Below are 15,684 nucleotides of genomic sequence, written 5' to 3' on the forward strand. Positions count from 1 at the left end.
ACTTACAGAGATTCAATTACAAAGTATCCCTGCAAGAAATAAAAAAACAGAATAAAATGACAAGACTAACAGAGTTAATTTAGCTTTTTAATGGGTTGCCAGTCAAAATATCTGTCGGATGCTTTGTAGAATTTTATAAAATAATAACAAAATTTATGTGGAAAAACCAAAAATCTAAAAAATCAAGTGAAATGACCAAATGAGGCAGAACTAAAGAATGAACACTTTAGGACTTCAAACTAATTATAAACCATCAGTCATTAGAACCATCTCAGATTGATTATAGGGTGATAATGGTGGAGCAATGGAAAAGACTAGACAAAGGAGAATCAACAACAATGGAACTTAAGAACCCAATCTTCAATAAGGTGGAAACCATGTGCTACTCTTAGGAAAGGAACTTCCAATTTGATTAAAAAAAAACTGCTGGGAAACTAGAAAGCAGTCTTGCAGAAATTAGAAATATTCCAGAATTCACTTTAAATGGACAAGGGACCTTACTATTCAAGATCATATAATAAAAATTTTAGAAGAGAAACAGATCATATACCTCTCACTGTTATGGGTAGATGTAGTCTTAACCAATCAAGGGATAAAGGCAATCACAAAAGATAAGATAAATGACTTAAATTACATGAAACAAAAAAAGGTCTGTATAGACAAAATGAATAGACAAAATTTTGTATAGACAAAATACTACAAGAATTAGTATTTCTTGCTAATACAAGAAAGTGGTCCAATGGGGAAAAAAGTGCACTCAATGCAGCTTCTGAAGCTGAGATGCTGTAAAGTATGTATTGATTCCCTGCCGCCTGTGCTAATTTTGTCCTAACAATTAACACCAAGAAACCACAGGTGATTCATCAGCCAGCACCACCCCATCCATATGTGGAACTATCATTTGAAGCAAATGGAGAAGTTCTGAATACCGTGGATAAGTTCACTTACTCTGGCAGTATACTTTCCAGGAATGTTTTGACATTGATAATGAGGTTGACACATGTATTGCCAGAGCTAGCTCAATGTTTGGGAGACTCTGAAGGAAAGTATGGGAGAGAAGAGGTATTAGACTGACTACCAAAATGAAGATCTACAGAGCCATTGTGTTGACCTCACTGTTGTATGCCTGGGAAACATGAACAGTATACTGAAGTCAAGCCAGGAAAGTGAATCACTTCCATTTGAATTATCTTAGAAAGATTTGGAAGATCACCTTGGCAGGATAAGGTACCAGACACTGAAGTCCTTTCTCACATGAAATTGTCAAGCATTCAAACTCTACTAGAAAGGGCACAACTCGGATAGGCTGGCCACATTGTTCAAATGCCAAATGTACAGTTCCCCAAAACACTATTTTATGGAGAACTCACACAGGGCAAATGCTCACACAGTGGTCACAAAAAGCAATACGAGGACACTCTCAAGGTCTCTCTTAAGAACTTTGGAATTGATTGCAAGATATGGGAGACACTGGCACAGGATGGCCCAGCATGGCATGCCTTCATCAAAGAAGGTGATGGACTTTATGAGCAAAGCAGAATTGAAGTATATCAAAAGAAACATGAGATGAACAAATTTAGAGAATCCACCCCAAATGTTTAAATGGATTATTTGGGCCCAACCTATGGTAGAGCTTTCTAAGCTCATACTGGTCTTATCAGACACAGTGGGACACACTGAAACTTGACTCTAACATAGTGATGTCAATTTGGTCTTCTTCAATAACCAAAGACAGGGGCCACTAGGTAGGGCAGTGAATAGAGCACTGGCCCTGGAGTCAGGAGGACCTAAGTTCAAATCCCTCCTTGGACACTTAACACTTACTACGGTAGCCCTGTGACCTTAGGAAAGTCACTTAACCCCAACTGCCCCTCCAAAAAAAAAGAACCAAGGATAACAACCCACCAATCCAAGATACGTAAATAATTAAGAGATATATAGGAGAAAAAAAGACATTCACCCTAGATAAGTAGTAAAAGTGTAAGAACAAAAATTCTCAAAAGAACAGCAAAGTATTTGCAATCACATGAAAAAAATGCTCCTAATCACTACAATACAAATCAAAACAACCCTCAGGTTCCTCCTCCCACCCAGAAAACAGGCAAAATAATAAAAAAATGGGAATAATCAGTCCTGGAGGGGTTTTATCAATAAATAAGAAAAAGAGCAGAGCAATGAACTGGGCATGCAATTAAATAACAAACAACAAATGAACAATTTCCAATTAAACATCAGAATAAAAATTCTAAAAACCAAAGGAGAGATTAATAAAATTGAAAGTGAAAAAATAAATGAACTCATAAACAAAACTAGAACCTAAGAAACTTTATAAAATAAATTATTGGTTAATTGGATTAAAAAGAAAAGAAAAATTACCAGTATCAAAAATGAAGATGAAATTAAAGCAATTATAGGACTATTTTGCCCATTCAAATGCCAATAAAACCAACAATCTAAATGAAATGGATGAAAATTTACACAAATATAAAATGCCTAGAATAACTGAAGAGGAAATAGATTCTTTGAATAGCCCTGTCTTAGAAAAAAATTGAACAAGCAATGAATTAGCTCCTTAGAAAAATCTTGAGGAGCAATTAAATTTACAAGTGAATTTTACCAAACATTTATCTATTTGACAAAACAGATAAAGGAGTCCTGCCAAATTCCTTCTATGACACAGGTATGGTCAGGGAGAACAAAAGCAGAGAAAGAAAACTACATATTAATTTCCCTAATGAATACTGGTACAAAAAAAATTTAAAAAGAACATTAGCAAGGAGATTACAGAAATGTATCATGAAGATTAAATATGAAAAATAGGTGTTATTTATACCAGGAAGGAAGGGCTGATTCAATATTAGGAAAACTATAAGCATAACTGACCATATCAATAACAAAAAAAAATCATAGGATTATATCAACAGGTTCAGAAAAAGCTATCTTGTTAAAAAACACTAGAAAGTAAAGAAATAAGTGCAACCTTTCTTAAAATGAATTATTAATCTAAAACTTAAGAGTAAGCATTATCTCTAGTGGAGAAAAAATAGAACCCTTCCCAATAAGATCTGCGTGAAGCAAAGATATCCATCATCACAATCTTTCAACATAGCACTAGACATTCTGTCTATAACAATAAGACAAGAAAAAGAAATTTAATAGGAGTAGGCAATGAGAAAAACAATACTATCATTCTTTGCAGAAGATACTGAAGAGGTTAGGGATGATGCTGAGACCCCAAGAATGCCAAGGATGGTCTCACCTGGAATGAATTCACACACTTTAAGTCTCTTAGTAAAGTGGCAAAAAGTTTATTGTAGCCAACAGCCAATAGTAGCAGGCTAAGTTCCACTGGAGAACTTGTAACTCAATGGGGGTGAATCTAAAGCTTATCTAGAAAAGGGGAGGGGAAAGGAATGTTAAGGCTGCTAATTGGGTAATGCAAGGAGTCCAGGTGTCTTTGGGAGTAGGTATCAGTGATCTATGGATGGGAAAACACAGGGAGTCTGCAGAGATAACTTTGTTGATACCAGACATTGAGGGAGAAAAGAGTCTTTTTGTTTAGTTGCCAGAGACATGGACCTTGGGGATCTGGTGGGAGGGACAGTCCTTGGGCCAGCCAGGGACAAAGATCCTTGTATCAGGCACACCTGTGTCTCTTCTGATAAGAGAATGTGTTCTGCAACAAAAGAAAATTTTCTCACAAGGCAGAGGCCTACTGAGAAACTGGAAGGCTTCTAGAGACATGATGATTTTAGGGCTGGAGCACAAGTACTCCGTCAATATGATGATATACTTAGGGAACCCTAGAGAATCAGCTCAAAAACTAGATGAAACAATGAATAATTTTAGCAAGGTTTTAGAACAAAAAATAAATTCACATAAATCATTAGATATTTTAACCTCCCCCCCAAAAAAAAATCGGCAGAAATAGAAAGAGAAGTTCCATTTAAAACAACAACTCAGTATAAAATGCTTGGGGGTCTATCTGCAAGACAAACCTAGGAAGTATATAAATATGATTATGAAACATTTTTCACATAAAGACAGATGTAAACAATTGGAGAAATATTAATTGCTTATGCATAAGTCAAGCCAATATAATAAAAATGGTAATTCTACCTAAAATAATTTTCTTATTCAGTGCCATAATAATCAAACCACTAAAGAATTATTTTACAGAAATAGAAAAATATTAACAAAATTCATCTCGAAAAAACAAGACGTCAAGAATATCAAAGAAAACAATGAAAAAATGTGAGGGAAGGCTACCTAGTAGTATCAGATACCAAACTGTGTTACAAAGCAGTAATCATCTAAACAATCTGGGGCTGGCTAAGAAATAGAGTGGTGGATCAATGGAATAGATTAGGTACCTAATACACAGTTGTAAATGACCATAGTAATCTTGTGTTTGATAAGCCCAAAGATCTAAGCTTTGTGGGTAAGAACTAAGTATTTGACAAAAATTGGAGGGGAGCTAGGTGGGACAGTGAATAGAGCAAGGGCCCTGGAGTCAGTAGGACCTGAGTTCAAATGTGATCTCAGATACTTAACACTTACTAGCTGTGTGACCTTGGACAAGTCACTTAACCCCAACTTCCCAGGCTTCTCTCCTCCAAAAAAAAAAAAAGACAAAAATTGTTGGGAAAACTGAAAAGCAGTTTGGCACAAATTAGGCTGAGAACAAATAATTCATACCAAGATAAGATCTAAAAGGGTAAAAGATTTAGACAAATCAGGGAACCTGGAAAACTTTTCCTGTCAGACCTATGGATGAAGAAATTGAGTCAAATCAATAAAAATGCAAACCATTACCCAACTGATATGAATAAGTAGTACTGAGAAGAAGAAATTAAGTTATTAATAAGCATATAAAATGCTCCAAATCATTCTTGATTACTTCCAGAGAAAACTGCTCAACTCTGAGTGAAGACAGAAGAATATTTTTATTTTTTTAATTAAAAAAATAAAATTTTTATTGCATTTTATTTTGCAACGTGGCTAATATGGGAATATGTTATATATATATATATAATTGATATCATATCACTTGCTTTTTCCATGAGTAGGGAAGGCAAGGAACAGAGAGAGAGTATGAGGAATTTAAAATAAAGAATGAATGCTAAACCTCGCTGTCTGACCTTGGGCAAGTTACTCAACCCCAATTGCCCTCCAAATTAGCAAAAAAAAAAATGAATGAATGTTAAAATTGTTAAAATAATGTTAATTGTTAATGTTAAAAATGTTAATCTAGCCAAAACCCTGAATTTTCTGAAACATTTAAACAACAATTAATTCTAATACTACCTAAACTGATTGAAAAAAGAGGTAAAGATGGGGTCAGATAAAATCCTTTCTATGACAAAAATATGGTCTTGCTAATGAAATACAGGGAGTCAAAAAGAAGAAGAAAATTATAAACCAATTTTTATGATGATTATGGATATGAAAACTTTCAATAAAATATTAGCAAGGAGGCCACACTAATATATACTACGATCAGGAATGAAAATTCCTTTATTACAGGAATGTTGTTCTAGTTCAATGTAAGGAAAACTCTAAAGATAATTGACCATATTAATAACAAAAGTCACAAAATCATATGATTATTTTGATAGATGCAGAATAGTATTTAATAAAATACAGTAACAATTCCTGTTTTAAAAAAAACAGAAATACATAGGAATAACTGGAGTTTTTCTTAATATGACAAGAAGTAGGGGTGGCTATGTGGTACAATGAATAGAGTACCAGCCCTGGAGTCAGGAGGTCCTGAGTTTAAATCTGTCCTCAGACACTTAACACTTACTAGCCAGGTGACCTTGGGCAAGTCACTTAACCCAATTAAATTTCACATCCTGCCTTCCCCCCTCCAAAAAAGCAAAAAAAAAAAAAAAGATAACAAGTGTATCTAAAATTAAGAGAAAGCAATATCTTTAATGGGAGTAACCAGAAGCCTTTCCAATAAGATCAGGGATGAAACACGGATGTACATTATCACCATTGATATTCTAATAATATCTAAGAAATAATAAGCATTGGCAAAGAAAAAACAAATTATTTCTTTATGTGGATGATATGATGGTTTATTTAAGAAAACAACTAAAAAACTAACCAAAACAATGAACAACTTCAGTAGTGTAGCATGATATAGAATAAACCCAGACAATTATTCAGTGTTTCTGTATGTTACCAGTAATCCATCAGGAAAGTCGTTTTTTTTTTTTTGAGGGAGGTACAATAATCTCTAACCATTTTTTTGACCATTCTATGCAAGAGGCTAAGAGTATTCTTAGGGATTACACCATTCTTTTTCTTTTCCCCAGACAATCAAGTATTTATTAAGCTCTGACTGTTTGCCAGGCAGTGGGAATACAAATACACAGAATGAAACTATTTAAAATATCAAGAGACTTTTGCTTGACTGTACTTGTTTGTTATAAGAGAAACCATTTTCTTTGGCATGGAGGGGATTTATGGGGTAGTTTGGAATAATGAGTGATACAAAAACAAAAAAAGAAAATACTGTCAAGGAAATCTTTTTTTTTAATATATAGAAGAGAGCAGAAGTTTAGAAGGGGATTCAGAAAAGAAGGGGCAATGTTGGTATTACCATGATAAATTGAATATATACCTTTAAATAAAAGCAAGCAATGTATATGAGAAAGGCACAGTTTCATATACAACCTGTCTTTTTTTCTAGTTGAATGCAGAAGGGCCTAGATCATTTTTTTTTACTTTTTTGTAGGGGGGAAGGCAGGGCTATTGGGGTTAAGTGACTTGCCCAAGGTCACAGGGTTAGTAAGTGTTAAGTGTCTGAGGCCGAATTGGAACACAGTTCCTCCTGACTCCAGGGTTGGTGCTCTATTCACTGTGCCATCTTGTTGCCCTCTACAGCATTCTTAAAACAAAAAGACACAGGATACAATAGAGGAATTCACTTCATCTAATTTCTACCAGGGTGCTAGATTCATCCTGTCCATTAGCTACAAATCTAATGCTCTAATGAGTATAGATAGCATCATGGGATTAATTTATGGTGTGGAGCCCCCTAGGGATTCTGAGGTAGAAATAAGTGTCCTCCTCTGTCATTACAGAAAACTTTTTTTTTTTTTGCTTTTTGGAGGACAATTGGGGTTAGGTGACTTGTCCAAAGTCACATGGCTAGTAAGTGTGTCAAGTATCTGAGGCTGGATTTGAACTCAGGTCCTCCTGACTCCAGGGCCAGTGCTCTATTCACTGTGTCACCTAACCACCCCTCCTCCATTATATTGTAAACTTTTTGACACAGGGGCTGTCTTTTTGGTATTTGTATTCTCAGTGCTTAATACAGTGGATGGCACATAGTAGGTGCTTAACAAATGTTTACTGATTATTAATGAACAAAATGACAAATGTGGCAGAGGCTGCAGGGAAATAGGCACCCAGAAATCATTGCTAGGAGAGATGCAAATTGGTCCAGACACACTGGGAAGCAAGTGATAATTGTGCTACAAAAGTTACTAAATTGTATCCCATCTGTACCGCCACTGGGCTTAGATCACATGGGGAGCAAAGAAAAAAAAAGGACCCATACATATAAAAATATTTATAGAAGCGCTTTTTGAAGCAGCCCCAAACTGGAAACTAAAGGGGTGTCCAACTATGGTGACATAACTAAATTGTGGTCTTTGAATGTAATGACAGCATAATATTTCATTGTGCCATAAGAAATAGACAGTTTCAGAGGAAACTGGTGAGAACTCTTAAGATTTGATACAAACTGAGGTGAGAAGGACCAGAACAACTTACACAATGACAACTTTATAGAGAAAAAAAAACAACCTTTAAAAGCTTTTAGAGCCCTATGTAATGCAGTCCAGAAGACTGTATATTAATCATGCTCCCCACCTCCTGTCACAGACCTGATGGCCTGAAAATCCAGAATGACACCTGGCTATTTGGATATGGACAAGATGGGACTTGGTTTTGCTAAAATATGCATATTTACTGTGAGGGTTTTATGGTTGTTATTGTTGTTGTGGGGGGGGGGCACTGGGAGAGAATTACAATAAAGGCTTGTAAAAAATAAATTAAAAGCTTTAAAATAAAAGAATTGTTCTTCAAAGTCCAATTAAATTGCTAAGATGTCCTATCCAGGAAACATACTTTTGTGCATTTTTAAGTATTTAAGATGGGGAGGTGTCCATACCTGCAGCCTTACAGAGCTCTATTAGCTCTGCTTCCATTTCAGTGAGCCTAAAAGAGGTGGGGTTTGCCCTTGCGAAAGGCTTCAGAACTCTGATCAATGTAAAGACCAATTAAGATTCTAGAAGACTGATGGTGAACCTTGGTACTCACACCTTGAAAGGTGAGGGATTATAGATGCAGAATAAGACACATTTTCAGACACAACCAAAGTGGAGATTTGTTTTGCTGGCTTCACATATTTGTTACAAAAGTTATCTCTCTCTCTCTCTGTTTTTTTTAATGAGATGGGGTATGGAATGTGAAGAAGACAGAAATGGGGGGAAAGGAAAAAACAAAAACAGAAAAAAAGCGGTTACTAAGGCACCTAAAAAATCCAGGAACTGAACAGACGAGAACAGAAGGAAGGCCAGAAAGAAGCACTGGCAGCTTTGAAAAATACAGATTGAATTTATTAAATATTAAACAAAACAACAACAACAAAAACACCTAATCTAGAGATAACAGAGATCAACAGGTGCATGGATAATCCCCTTTTTCCGCAGTACGATGTGCACTTGGAAATGCTTATTCAAATCGTGTTTGAGCAGTCCAGAACAATAATGAGTGAATAAAGTGAAAAGGTATAAAAATAAGAGATATTTCTTGGACTGGCTTTTCTTTCCCCACCCCCACCCATTTCCCCCATTGTCCCAGTTCTGGGCCGCGCTCCATAGATGGACCGGGAGGGTAGGGAGGGGGGCGGGTACAGTGGGGAGGGGAGTTGCCGAATGGGGGTGGGGACCAGCGTTCTCGAAGGACCTCCATCCTTCCAGAAAGATAGAGGCCTGGGCCCATCCAGCTGCGGATGCATCCATGGGTGAAGTCCAAAAGGCCCTGGACCGAAATCTGGGGGTGCGGGTGGGGTGGAGGGCGTGCACATCTACACACCCTCCTAGGGGGTCGGGGGGGGGGGAGAGGGAGTAAAAGGGACACCCCTCGGGGCCTTACTTACCTCCCACACACTGGGGACGCCTACGGAGTGGGGGAGGGAATCCAGCAGCCCCGGGTGCTAGGGGGTGGGATGAGAATCAGATGAAGCTGAGCTGTGGGCAGCCCCTTTTCAAAGAATGCTAGACGCCCCAGCCTGGGTGAAAACCGCAGAAAGGAGGGGATCTCTGACGTCACGGTGGGGGGGGGAGTTGGATTCAGCCAATGGAAAGCAGGTCATGACACAGGGGGCGGAGTCCCACCCCTGCAGAACCAATCAGTCAGGCAGTCAATCAATATTTGGTGAGCTCCTACTACGTGTCAGCCATTGGGCAAGAGCTGGAAAGCACAAAGAATATAGGATGTCAGAAAAAGAAGACATCATCTCACTGAATAAAGTGATAAAAAGATCAAAACTTTCAGGATTCAGGCAAAAAAATCCTGAAGTACAATTGATCTTTTAAAATACACTCATGAGTAAAAGAGAAAGCTGAAAGACTAAGGCAACCCTTGGAAAAGAAACAAAGAAAAAAATAACTGAAATGAAAAGTTCTGCAAATAAAAGAAGAAATTAATAAAATTTGGGTAAAACAAACAGCCAATTGATTGCTTTTTAAAGGACAACCAAATTGCCAGGATTGTTTTTTTTTTAATGGAAAAAAGAGATAAAGATCAGTCAGTCCATTAATTGTAAATAACGGTAATTGCCTACTATGTGTCAGCTACTGTGGTAAGAACTGCACATGGAAAAAGAGGCAAAAGGCAGTCCCCTGCCCTCAAGGAGTTCATAATCTAAGGGCAGAGATAATAAGCAAACAAATATTTACAAACAAGTTACCTACAGGTAGGAAATAATGAACAGAGGGAAGGTATTAATTAGAATTCAGAAAGGTTGGGAAAAGCTTCCTGTAAAAAATGGGATTTTAGTTGGGACTTGAAGAACTGGAAGCCAAGAAGCAGAGATGAGGGGGGAGAGCATTTCAGGCAGGGAGGAGAGTCAGAGAAGATGCCCCAAACCAGAGATGGGGGGTCTTGGAGGTAGGAGAACCAGGAAGCCAGTGTCAGTGGACTGAAGATCCTATGGAAGGGAGTAAAGTGTAAGAACACTGGGAAGGTGGGAGGGGGCTAGGTTAGGAAGGGCATTGAATGCCAAAGAGAGAATTCTGTGTTTGATCCTGGAGCCAAAAGGGAGCCATTAGAGTTTATGAATCTTTGTGAGTGCATATTTATGTGTGTGTTGGGGGAGGAGGAGTGATAATAGTCAGACCTGTGCTTTAGGATCATCATTTTGGTGTCTGTATGTACAATGGATTAGAGTGGGGATAGACCTGAGGCAGATGAAATAAAGGACAGTATTAGCAGAAACTCTTTTGTCCAATTTGATTCCAACAAAACTGATAAATGGATGAATATTTACAAAAACATGAAGTACCCAGATTAACCAAACAAAAAGAAATTAAACAAACCATACATGAACTTGCAAAGGTTGGGGGAAGGAGAGAAAGAACCCAAGGAGCAAATGGATTTACAAGGCAATTCTAACAAATCTTTAAAGAATAACTAACTTTAGTTTTACATAAATTGTCTCAAAATAGGGAAATTCTTGAGAGAAAAATGTGATTTTTCAACACCAAGAACTAGGGCAAAAAAAAGTCAAAGAAAGAATATGGTAGACAATTCTCTCTGATGAATATCAGTACAAAAACACTAAATAAAATATTGACAAAGAAGCTACTAGAACATATTACAAGGATGTTACTGTGGGCAGATTGCAATTATGCTAGGAATGCCAGTAAGATTCAGTATTGAGAAAAAATACAAATGTAATGAGCCACATTAATAACAAAAACAAGAAAAATACATAATTATATCAACAAATACTGTGTCTATCTTGATTTTAGTTAGTTTTGATTAGTATTTTATTTTTTCCAATTACATATAAAGACAAATTTTCAGTAATTTTTATCAAATAATGATTTCCAAATTTTTCCCTCCCTTCCCACCACCTCTCGAAAATAGTAAACAATTTGATATGGGTTATATATGAGCAATCATGTAAAACATGTTTCGATATTAGGCATGTTGGGAAATTAGAAATTGACCAAAAGGAAAACACACACACACACACACACACACACACACACACACACACACAAAAGGAAGAATACTATGCTTCAATATACTTTCTCTGGTGGTGGAGAGAATTTTCCAACATAAGTCTTTTGAAATTGTTTTGAATCATTGTATTGCTGAGAAGAGTTAAGTCAATGATAATTAATCATCATAAAATGTTGCTGTTAAATACAATGTTCCCCTGTTTCTGCTCACTTCACTTTGCATCAATTCATGTAAGTCTTTCCAGCTTTTTCTGAAATCCACCTGCCCATCATTTCTAATAACACAATGATATTTCATTACATTCATATGCCACTACTTGTTCAGCCATTCCCCCAACTCCTGGGCATCCCCTTAATGTCCAATTTGTTGCCACAACAAAAAGAGCTTCCATAAATATTTTTGTACACATAGGTCCTTTTCCCTTTCGTTATGATCTGCTAGTGAAACAGACCTAGCAATTATATTGCTAGATCAAAGAATATGGACAACTTGCCTGCCCTTTTGGGCATAGTTACAATTTTTTCTCCAGAATGTTTGGATCTATTCACCTCTCCACCAACAGTGTCCCAATTTTCCTACATTCCCTCCAACGTCTGTCATTTTCCTTTTCTATCATATTAGACAATCAAGGAGGTATGATGTGGTACCTCAGAGTTGTTTTAATTTGTGTTTCTCTAAGCAATAGTTATTCAGAGTGATTTTTCATAAGGCTACAGATACCTTTGATTTCATCATCTTGAAAACAGTCTGTTTCTTTGGCCATTTATTGGGGAATGATTTGTCTTCTTATAAATTTGATTCAGTTCTCCATGTATTTGAGAAATGAGGCCTTTATCAGAAATACTTGCTATATGGGGCGGGACGATCTGGGAGTCAGGAGGACCAGAGTTCGGTTCCAGCCTCAGACACCTAACACCCACACGAAATAACTAGCCATGTAACCTTGGTCAAGTTACTTAACCCCAATTGCCCTCCAAAAAAAAATAAAAAAGAAATACTTGCTATAAAATTTGTTTCCCAGATTTCTGCTTTCCTTCTAATCTTGGTTGCCTAAAAGGACCAGGGTTGCATTGGATTTGTTTGTGCCAAAACTTTTTAATTTAATGTAATCAAAATTACCTATTTTACATCTCATAATGCTCTCTATCTCTTCTTTGGTCCTAAATTCTTCCTTTTTCCATAGGCCTGACAAGTAAGCAATTTGCTGCTCTATTAATTTGCTTATAGAATCACCCTTTATGTCTAAATCATGTGCTCATTTTGACCTTATTTTATTATCCAATGTAAAATGTTGGTCTATACCTAATTTCCACAGTACTGTTTTCCAGATTTCCCCAGTAAGTTTTGCCAAATAGTGAGTTCTTATCCAAGAAGCTGGGTTCTTGGGTTTATCAAACACTAGATACTATGTTCATTTGCTACTGTGTTTTGTGTACCTAATCTAGTCACTGATCCATCACTCTATTTCTTAGCAAGTAGCAGCCAGTTTTCATGATTCCCTCTGTATAATATAGTTTGAGATCTGGAATAACTAAGCCATCTTCCCTTGCTTTTTTTTCACATTAATTCCCTTGATATCCTTGACATTTTTTTTCCTTCAGATGAATTTTGTTACTATATTTTTGAGCTCTATGAAATAATTCTATGGTAGTTTTATTTGCGTGGTACTCAATAAGTAAGCTCATCCTACCCTTGATACTGGACCTCTGATTTTATTGTTATAGGGAAACCCCCAAGGAGGAAGCTCCTTATAGGTGTGGTACCTTCTCTGCATCTTAGACTCTTGGTGAGCTGCCTAGGGCACTGATAATTTCAATGACTTTGTTAGGGTCACACAGCCAATGTGTGTCAGAGGAAGGATTTGAACATGGCTAAATCTTCAGAGCTTTAAAGGTGACTCTCTATTTCCTAAACCATATGGCTTCTCATGAGTCAAGCTCATCTAATACTACATTAAATAAGTTGAAGTAGCACCACACCAAACTATCAAAGGTCCAGTAAAATTCATCTGGAGGTAGTCATGATCTAAAAGTTCTAGGGAAAACATGGAAAAAAAATAGCAAGGAAGTGGGGTAGCCACATCAGATCTCAAATTATACTACAAAGCAATAATTATCAAAAGAATTTGGTAGTAGTTTAAAAAAATAGAAAATTTGATCAGTGTGACAGATTAAATATTCAAGATCCCAAATTCGCTGAACGTAATAAATAGCATTGGCATTTGAGAAACCCAAGAACACCAAGTTCTGTTAAAATGGCTAAATATGTAACAGCATATCATGGTGCTTGAAAAACTGGAAAACAACATGGGAAAAATTACACTTGGACTAATAGCTTACATCATATTAAACAACAAGCTTCAAATGGTTGTCCCAGACTGAAACATCAGATCATTAAGAAATTAGAGGAGCAAAGGAGATGCCTTTCCTATCATTGCTGGGGAAAGAATTGGTTTTTTTAAACAAACATGTGACAGACTCACAGAAGATAGATAACTTTGATTACATAAAATTTAAAAACTTTTGTAGAAAGAGGTCAGAATTAAAAGTAAAATAGTAAACTGGGGAATCTCTGCAGCAAATTTTTCTGATAATGTTGTAAGGTAACCCAAATCACATGCCACCTGATTTGGTGCCCACCATTAAGACACCATTAAGCCCCTTCTATTTGTCTTTATCTTTATCCTAAACCCTGTAACTGCTTGTAACAGCTTAAAGGCATAGTTCTGGGTAAGAGTGATTCACCCAAGGCATAAGTCCCCTGCCCCCTTATCTGCCACCTAAGTTAGTACGTCCCTAAATCAGTAAGCGTTGAAGCAGCATTTTGTATAAGGATTATGGTGCAACCCTGTATAGAGATCATGGGGCAAGTCTATCCCATGCAAGAGACCATTCTGTTCTGGGATGCTGACCTAGCAAGGTCCTCCACCCAGAATGCTGACCAAGCAGGGTCCCCCACAACTTTCACCCTGAACATGACCCCAGCCTGTTCTGGAAACTCCACTCCCCCTGTGCCCTCCACCCTGTACCCTTCACCCTGTTCTAGGAGGGACTCCTGTCATACCTTGCTCCATGATTCCCAAATTAGCCCTGAGTTATGTATCCAACCAATGGCTGTTCTTGGCTTCTGTATGTCATTGCTTATGCTAGCTCCCCTCCCCAGTTGTGGTTTTTGCCTTTATAAGCATTTCCTGTATCCCAATTAAGGGCTGCCTGATTTGAGTGTATACTCCAGGCACTCTCACACTTGATCAATAAATCCACATCTAAATTTATCTTAAACCCAGATCTCAGTCTCTCTCTTATTCTCTTCACAACAATGAAAGTCTAGGAACCAATATATATATATATATATTATATATATATATATATAGGCAGTTGACACAAATGTATAAGAACAAGTGCCCTTCCCCAATAGATAAATGGTCAAAGGAAATGAACCATCAATTCTCAAAAAGAAAAAAAATTGAACTGTCAATAGCCATATTGGAACATGATCCAAATCATTAAAAATGAAAGAATTGCACATTAAAACATCTGAGTATTGGCCTCTGTGATAGTAATGGACAGTCTCAGGCCTTCTTAACCAAATGCCAGGTTCCAGGACTTCTTCAACAGGACAGTCTTTCACCAGTGGACAAATCTGGCAAAATAACATCAAAACAGACAGACAAAGTACCAGCAAAACAGCCATGTCTCCTCAGTCCTTGGCAGCTCAGGGGGCAGGTCTCAAAAGTCCAGGGCAATTCAAAGCGGCCACCAGCAATCCTCTTAGTCTCTCTCTCTCTCCACGAGGTGCTGCTTCCAAAAAAAAAAGATCTTCCGCCTCTCTCCAGTGTCTCTCCAAATCTACGTCACCAGCTCCTCCCACTTCAGGACTTTCTTTTCACATCAACAAGCCCATCCCACAGGTGGGATTAACAAACTCTGGGTTTTAATACAATCAATTTGAAAACCAAGCCAATACAGGGGAATCTTTAATTGCCATTACTATCACAGCCTCATAACCAGAAGACTAGTAAAGAGGACAAAGAAAAAAATAACAATTGCTTAAATGGTTTTGGGAAGGACAGGAACCCTTGGTGGAAATGAGAATTTATCCAACCTTTGTGGAAAGCAATTTGAAACTATACCCCCAAAGTCACTGAATTGTGCATGCTCTTTGATCCAGAAACACAACTACTAAGTGAATACTTCAAAGAGAGAAAAGACAGAAGACTTACCTGTACCTTTTGTTATATCAGGGTCCTGGAAACAAAGTAGGTACCCCTTATTTTTGGAAGGCTTAAATATGTAGTGGATATAAAGGTAATTGAAGGATATGGTGGTATAAGAAATGAAAGATATGTATGAATTAATTCAGAGAAAAGTGAGTAGGACCAGGAGAACAAATAATATATTGAAAACATTA

The 15,684-nt window shown here is 37.1% G+C and overlaps 1 pseudogene; it reads right to left on the reverse strand.

The window, feature by feature from the left end:
* The window catches only part of LOC138176435 (E3 ubiquitin-protein ligase DTX3L pseudogene), a 139,553-nt pseudogene extending 130,211 nt beyond the window's left edge, over window positions 1–9,342 (reverse strand).
* Between the last annotated feature and the right edge of the window lie 6,342 nt (window positions 9,343–15,684).

This window comes from Petaurus breviceps, unplaced genomic scaffold (assembly GCF_028583685.1).
Source record: "Petaurus breviceps papuanus isolate PSGF00001 unplaced genomic scaffold, PetGlider_PUasm1.0 89249, whole genome shotgun sequence".
Classification (NCBI taxonomy): domain Eukaryota; kingdom Metazoa; phylum Chordata; class Mammalia; order Diprotodontia; family Petauridae; genus Petaurus; species Petaurus breviceps.